Source organism: Leopardus geoffroyi, chromosome A1 (genome assembly GCF_018350155.1).
Source record: "Leopardus geoffroyi isolate Oge1 chromosome A1, O.geoffroyi_Oge1_pat1.0, whole genome shotgun sequence".
NCBI classification, from domain to species: Eukaryota; Metazoa; Chordata; class Mammalia; order Carnivora; family Felidae; genus Leopardus; species Leopardus geoffroyi.
In genome coordinates this window covers 92,182,377-92,189,725 of record NC_059326.1, presented here as the reverse complement: position 1 = coordinate 92,189,725, position 7,349 = coordinate 92,182,377, and positions in this window count along the sequence as shown.

Genomic DNA, 7,349 nt, shown 5'->3' with positions numbered 1-7,349 from the left:
AGGTTTCATTTCCTGTGTGCTTTCAGCATTATTTATTTTTCTTGATTTCTCTAAAACACTGTTGTCCTAGATTCTACTCCACCTCAGAGCCATTTTTATTCTTTAAAACCAGATAGGTGGTTTCTTTCCTTTGTTTGTTTTTGTTTCCTGACTTTTATGTTTAGTGGGAATGAAGCCTTATGCTAGGGTATTCCTTGTGAGATAACCCAGTATCCTCTTATTATCTGCATTCTTATTTCAGAAGGCTCTAGAACCACCCTAGACAATGTGTAGGCAGAGAAGAGAAAAACTGCAATGAAACTACTACTTGAGCGGGATCTGTAGAGAAGACAGAAATGTCTGAATATGTTCATACCCTCTCTCTTGGTCACCAAAAGAACACTAATTTTCTTTTTTTTTTTTTAACATTCATTTTTGAGAGACAGAGACAGAGCATGAGTGGGGAGGGGCAGAGAGAGAGGGAGACACAGAATCCGAAGTAGGCTCCAGGCTCTGAGCTGTCAGCACAGAGCCCAATGCGGGGCTCGAACTCATGGACCACAAGATTATGACTTGAGCTGAAGTCAGACGCTTAACTGACTGAGCCACCCAGGCGCCCCAAGAACACTAATTTTCTAGGTGTAAGGCATCTTTCTTTAGCCCCCAACTGTGTCTCCCCCTCTCAGAACCATTTTACGAGGAGATTGAAAGCTTTGGTGAGAGACTCTGGGTTTGGGCTGGAGCACACGTTCAATGCTCAAAACATTACAATTCTGTCTTAGCCTTCACCTCCTGCTTGCCCAGGTCCTCAAGGTCAACCAGGGGTTGAGGCCTTCTCAGGTCTTTTCTGGGTATGCTCACAGCCTGGCAGATGGCTTTCTAGATTCCCAGGAATAAGTCAAAGCTTTTCAAAGCCTGCTGTGTATATCTTCTTTCCCAAATTTTCCTTCTAAGTTTCGGCCAGGCTTGTTTGTCCCAGCTGGTATCACAGCTTAAAGCAGCCCAGATGTCAAACAATTGCTGCTTATTGTTCTTGACAAACACCTTGGAGATAGAGCCTTTCCCATAGTTTGGAGTCAGGTCAGGTAACTACAAGACCATTCCTCTTACTAATTGCATTTTGTTTCAAAATATGTAGTTCTTTTTCATTAAAAGTATGCTATTTGTGTTAAAATGTAACTAGTGCTTTTTCAATGAAGTAATATAATTCTTTCTTTTCTCACTTTTAATATTGACTACATTAAATATTGATAGATTGATAGATATAATCCATATAAATGACATGTCTTTTGGGTCCTCAATGATTTTTAAGAATATTAAGGAGTTCCAATATCAAAACATTTTAAAACTACCAGCTTAGCTAAAAGTAAGAATCTAAAGTTAAAGGATTTTTCCTTTAACACTTTAAAACTACTTCTCCATTATGTTCTTGCATTCCATGTCATGGAAGAGAAGTAAGCATCAATTTTATTCTTGTTCCTTTATGAGTTATCTGTTCTTTCTTCCTGGAAGCTTTTAGAATTTTAACTGCTTTTTAGTTCTTAAATTTTATGATAGCATATGTAGGTGTAGGTTTCTTCTTACTTTTCCTATTCTGTACTCTATGAATTCTTTCTACTTTCACTCATTCTGGAAAGTTCTCAGTCATTATTCCATAAAATATTTACTTCTCTGTTTATTTTTTTCTTCTCCTTTGAAGCTTTCTATTTTTATACAGACGCTAATATCTCTTTATTCACATCTCTTTACTTTTTGTTCCTTTTCTTAATCAGTGGCAGTTCCTCAAAGTAATTATATAGGGTTCTAATTTATGTTTTTATATTTTTGAGTTCTCATTCTATTCTATTATCTTCATCTCTTTCATTGTGAAACATGAAAACAGAGGAAAATACATAAAACATAAATATATAGTTTAACAAATTATTGCAGAGTGAATATTCATACAATCACCCCCAAGGCTGACTTCATGGGGGAGCAGTTACACACGGACTCACACTTAGAGGGGTTCCATGCTTGGTCTGATGACCTAGTGTCACTGTCTTGATATTTCTAATAATCTTAAAAACAAAGGACCCCACACTTCCATGTTGTATAGACTCCACAATTTATGTAGCTCCTCCTGATGACCATCCATGTCAAGAAATAAATAATTGCCTTATGTCCAAAACCCCACCCTGTCCCTTCCCAGTTACAATCCCTTTTCTTCCCACGAAGATAAGATCTATCTTGACTTCTATGGCAACCACTTTATTGATTTTCTTATAACTTTACTAGCTGTGTATGATCCTTAATACTATAGTTTAGTTTTCCCCGCCTTACTGAATATTTCATATTGTAGCACATCATCACGATTACAGATGCCACTAAAATACTATTTGTGAAAAATTATAGGGAATGGAAATCCTGACAAGATGGCTGATTATCATAGGCTCTTGCTTCCCCCTCCAAAGCAACCCTGAAGATGTCACGTAGAAAAGAGCCATGGGGCGCCTGGGTGGCTCTGTCGGTTAAACATCCAACTCTTGATTTCATCTCAGGTCATGATCTCACGGTCATGGGATCGAGACCTGCATCAGGCTCCAAGCTGGATGTGGAGTCTGCTTGGGATTCTCTGTCCTTCTCTGTCTGTCCCTCCCCGACTCGCACACACTCACGTTCTGTCTCTCTCTCTCTCTCTCTTTTCCCTCTCTCAAAAAAGAAAAATAAAGAAAAGAGTCACGAATGGAGCTAAGGAATTAATGTAAAAAGAAAGAGAAAGCTACAATGTCCCAAGCAGCATGTCACAATGATGACCTAATAAGGTACCTGCACAAACAATAATGAGCAAGCAATCCCACAATGAACATGTGTAATAAATGTCCAGGGGGAAAGTACCTGGTGCAATAAAGGCACATAATGGAGATCTGACCAAGCCTGAAGTGTCTGAGATCTTCCCAGGAGTTAACTTTTGCTCTGAGGTCCAAAGGAGTTAACTGAGATGAGATCCTTGCTTTTGGAAGGAGCACGACAGGGCTGAAGGATTCTAAGAAGACAGTATATAGCAAGCAGACGAACCTGGAGAGAGAAGCAGGGTCCAGATCAGACAGGCTTTATCCCAACTGCAAAGATTTAAAATAGGTTAGTGACGTGATCCAGTTAGGTTTTAAATGGTTACCTGAGTTACAGATCTCACAACTCATGGGTTCAAGTGCCACCCCCACCCCCCACCCCCCCCCCCACCCCCCGCCTCCCGTCAGGCTCTGTGCTGACAGCTCAGAGCCTGGAGCCTGCTTCAGATTCTGTTTCTCCCTCTCTCTCTGCCCCTCCCCTGCTCATGCTCTGTCTCTCCCCCTCTCTCAAAAATAAATAAACGTTAAAAAAAAAAAAAAGCTTTCATGTGGCTTCAGATCACACACAGGAGTTTATCATTTAAGAAAGAAAAAAGAAACAGAAGGAAAGAAAGGAAGGAAGGAAGGAAGGAAGGAAGGAAGGAAAGAAAAGAAAAGGCACAAAAACAATAGTTACTTCGTGCATCTTTCTTATTCCTTTCTCCAGTTCCTGGAGAAACTAATGAAGTCACAGGCACTACTCTTACTGGGACAGTCTCATTCTCAGGTCAGGACTCTATCTGAAGAGCTCTATAACCTATAACCTCTGATATACAGCTATTCCCAGTCCCTGGACATTAAATAATACTAATACTAATAATAAAAATAATAATAATACATTTAACAACAACTCGAGAGAGCTCCTTAAAGAGCACCGTATAGATTCTGAGCTCTTCTTTTTGGGTGCCTACAAACATATTGAACATAGGTGCTCGTGGAGAATGATGACGAGACTGGACACATAGCTCTTTCTCAGTAAAGGAGAGCAATTAAGTAGAAGAATCTGACTTTCTGCATCAATAGTTTTTCAGACAGTATGTGCATCACTTTTCCTTAAAAGGCTGCAGATGTATTCCATATGAATGTAATACTTCAGCACTAATCATTAATAATTCAAGAGTTCCCACCATACCACTATTCCAACAAAGTCTGATGACTTCCATTGCATCAGTGATCAGTGTTTAAAAATGGACACTCATTTTACTCATCTCACAAAGGGGTGGGGGATAAGTAATCTACCATGCTAGCATGTTAGCCAAGGTCAAGACACTCTTCAAGCGTTCCCTTTGTTCTAATAGCAATGTCCCATATAGAAACAGGCGTTTCTTACTTGCCATGTCTGCTTCTCCTTGCATGATAAATAAAATTCTCTTAGCACCAATTATTAATTTATTAATTATCGCCAAGTAAAAATCTGTTAAAAATACCCAGAGGATGGGTCCTGGAGGTTCACAGCTGCAGATCCAACAGAGTTTATGAACTTGTTGCCAATGAATTAGGAGGCTTCCATATGCTCAGAGGCCATTATATGAACCAAAAATAAAATTTCTAATTATTTCCATCCATAAAATGTCCAGCAGAATGCTATGCTATGCTAATTTTAAGAATATAGAGTAATGTAACAGATGTCATGGGTGGGCCACTACCTAGGAGGGACAAAACCCTTCAGTGAAGGAAGTGTTCTTTTTGGCATTATCATATTTCATGAGTTATGAGCTCCTGTTATTGAATAAGAAACAACAGTGCATTATTGGAATGTCCTCTCTTGCCCAGACTCTGAAACAGGTGTTTTCCATGGTATCTTGTTCAATCCCCACAATTTACAAGGTGCATATGACCTGTGTTTTACAAAGGGAAATCCTAAACACATTAAGAAACTTGCTCCCAAGTCAAGTGCATAAGTAGACAGCAGAGCCATCAATTAATGCTTCATCTCTGGACCACAGAAACTCTACAGGAAATAATGGTAAGGAACAAGTGGCACCCTGCACATGTTAGAAATTCTAGAAGGAGAAAAAGAAATCCCCCAATAATGAAAATTTTCAATGTGCTTTTCACTTCAGGTCAATTCTTGGTCACGTCACGATACAGAGAGCAGAAAAGACCTAAGCCACAGAAATCTTGTGAAAAGCTCTAAATCTGCTTCACGAATTCCTTTTCTTGTTTGGTGTAAGAGGTTAAATTAGGTTGCCAAGAACTAATGCACAAAGATCTAACATTAACTTGAGTTACAGGGAAACAATAGTCAAACAGAATTAGAGTCCACGGCACATGTGAGCAAATGACTTCAGAATTCTTCCAATCTCCCTCTTTCTCTACGTGCAAACCAGGAATTAGACATTTCCTCAAGACAGAAGAGCAATGACAGTTATCACATTTTCACAACGACTTTTTTGATCATTTAACGTCAAAACCCCTTGCTTTAGAATCTCTCTGCCACAACCTTCATTTTCCCCTCTTAGTTTTTGGGTTTCTTAATTTTTTTTTCCTTTCCATAGAAACCTAGGCTTCATATAAAATATTTTCTTATGAAGCTGAGGGATCTGCTGTTATGGGAACATACTGGTTCTGTGAGGGTGCTCTCTTAGGATCCTGGCCACTCTGATAGTCGTCTTATTCTGGGAGCAGGTCACCAACATTGGGTAGCCATATGATCCCTTTCAACGTCATCTCCTTTGCCATCTTTTGGAATAGAAATGTGCCCAGCCAAGGTCTCCATATTTCTCCCTGATCCACCCATGAGATTAATCCACCAAGTTAAAGATTACTAGAATCCACTAAATTCCATTTTTGAGATCTGTCCCTTCCCAATATCCAAGGATACAGCAGTCAGCTACGTATCCCTCTTCAATTTGGTTTAAATGATGTTGTATCTAGAAGATATTCTTTAACCTGTGACATGGCATTTAGCTGTTTCCTAGTTTCATTATAGATATTGCCCTCCTATATTTGATACATTTTATTCACTTCCATAGTTTTCAGAGACAGGAATAAGGTAAACTTGCTCTTATTTTATCATCTTTCCAGAAATTTCTCCAATATGAATATTTAAATACTGGAAAAAATATTGAATATTCATCAAAGTTTGATTAAATATTGTATATTTAAATAGGCAGAGCCAGAGAGTCTGGGTAGCTCAGTCAGTTGAGCATCCCACTCTTGATTTTGGCTCAGGTCATGATGTCACAATTCATGAGATCCAGCCGCACATCGGGCTCTATGCTGACAGCGTGAAGTCTGCTTGGGATTTTCTCCCTCCCTCTCTCTCTGCCCCTCCCCCTCTTGCTCACTCTCTCTCTCTCTCTCAAAATAAATATTTTTTAAAAATTTTTAATGTTCATTTTTGAGCAAGTGAGCGAGCGAGAGAGACAGAGCATGAGCAGGGGAGGGGCAGAGAGAGAGGGAGACACAGAATCCGAAGCAGGCTCCAGGCTCTGAGCTGTCAGCACCGAGCCCATCGTGGGATTTGAACCCATGAACCGAGAGATCACGACCTGAGCCAAAGTCAGACGCTTAACTGACTGAGCCACGTAGGTGCCCCCCAAATAAATATTTTTTTTAATTTAAATAAATAGGCAGAGCTATACACTACTGAATATCAAGAAAAGATACCAAAAATGCAAGCACCTAAAACCTCTTCTGACGGTCAATGTTGAGAGTACTTACCTAAGCTTTGTTCGAGTGTGAACCTTTGACACAGGCTTGAGAAATCATGTCACCCACTCCCTTTTAAACACTGGCTTACCAGTACTGGTCTCCTGTGCAGCGTGCTGGGACCCTATAGGAACACAGAGTTAGCAGGGAGGGTAACCATTCTACTAAGACATCCTATAGATAACCACCGACAACCGGGTGGTTAGGCAGGCAGATTAGCTTGCACCATGAGCAGGAACCACAAACTGGTGCTTTGCGTGCCGTTTAGTAAGGAATTATTTGATGAGCAGTGGAAATATCTTCCTAGAGTATGAATTTCATAGTTACACACTGCGTATCAACTGAACCTGAACCACAGCATGAAGCAGCCCCAAGACCACATGGCCTGGGTCACCAGACTACACCATAACCCTTGTCACAATGGGCTACTCACTTCTCTGCAGGTCCCACAAACATCCCTCTACCCGAACTTTTCCATTTCTGCTTGTCCATGTTACCCATCTTTCCAGAGCCAACTCAAATGCTTTTCCCCCTCCATGAAGCCTTTATCATTGCTTTCTCTGATCAAGATTATCCTTTCCCTACTTTGCATCTCTATTTTACCATCTGTCCTATGTCTCCATTCAGTCAATCATTAGTACCCAGCACCTATGATCGTCCAAGCCCTATTCTAAGGAGTATGGCCACAGAACCAAAAAAGGCACAGTTCTTGTTCTAGGAGCTCATAGTCAAGTGGATGACACAAAGTAACAATCAAAAATAATTTTATGTCAAGTGCAATTTGATGCTGTGAAGAAAAATTAAGCTAGGTAAATGGTAAGATGACTAGAATGAATGACCCTGAAAGGG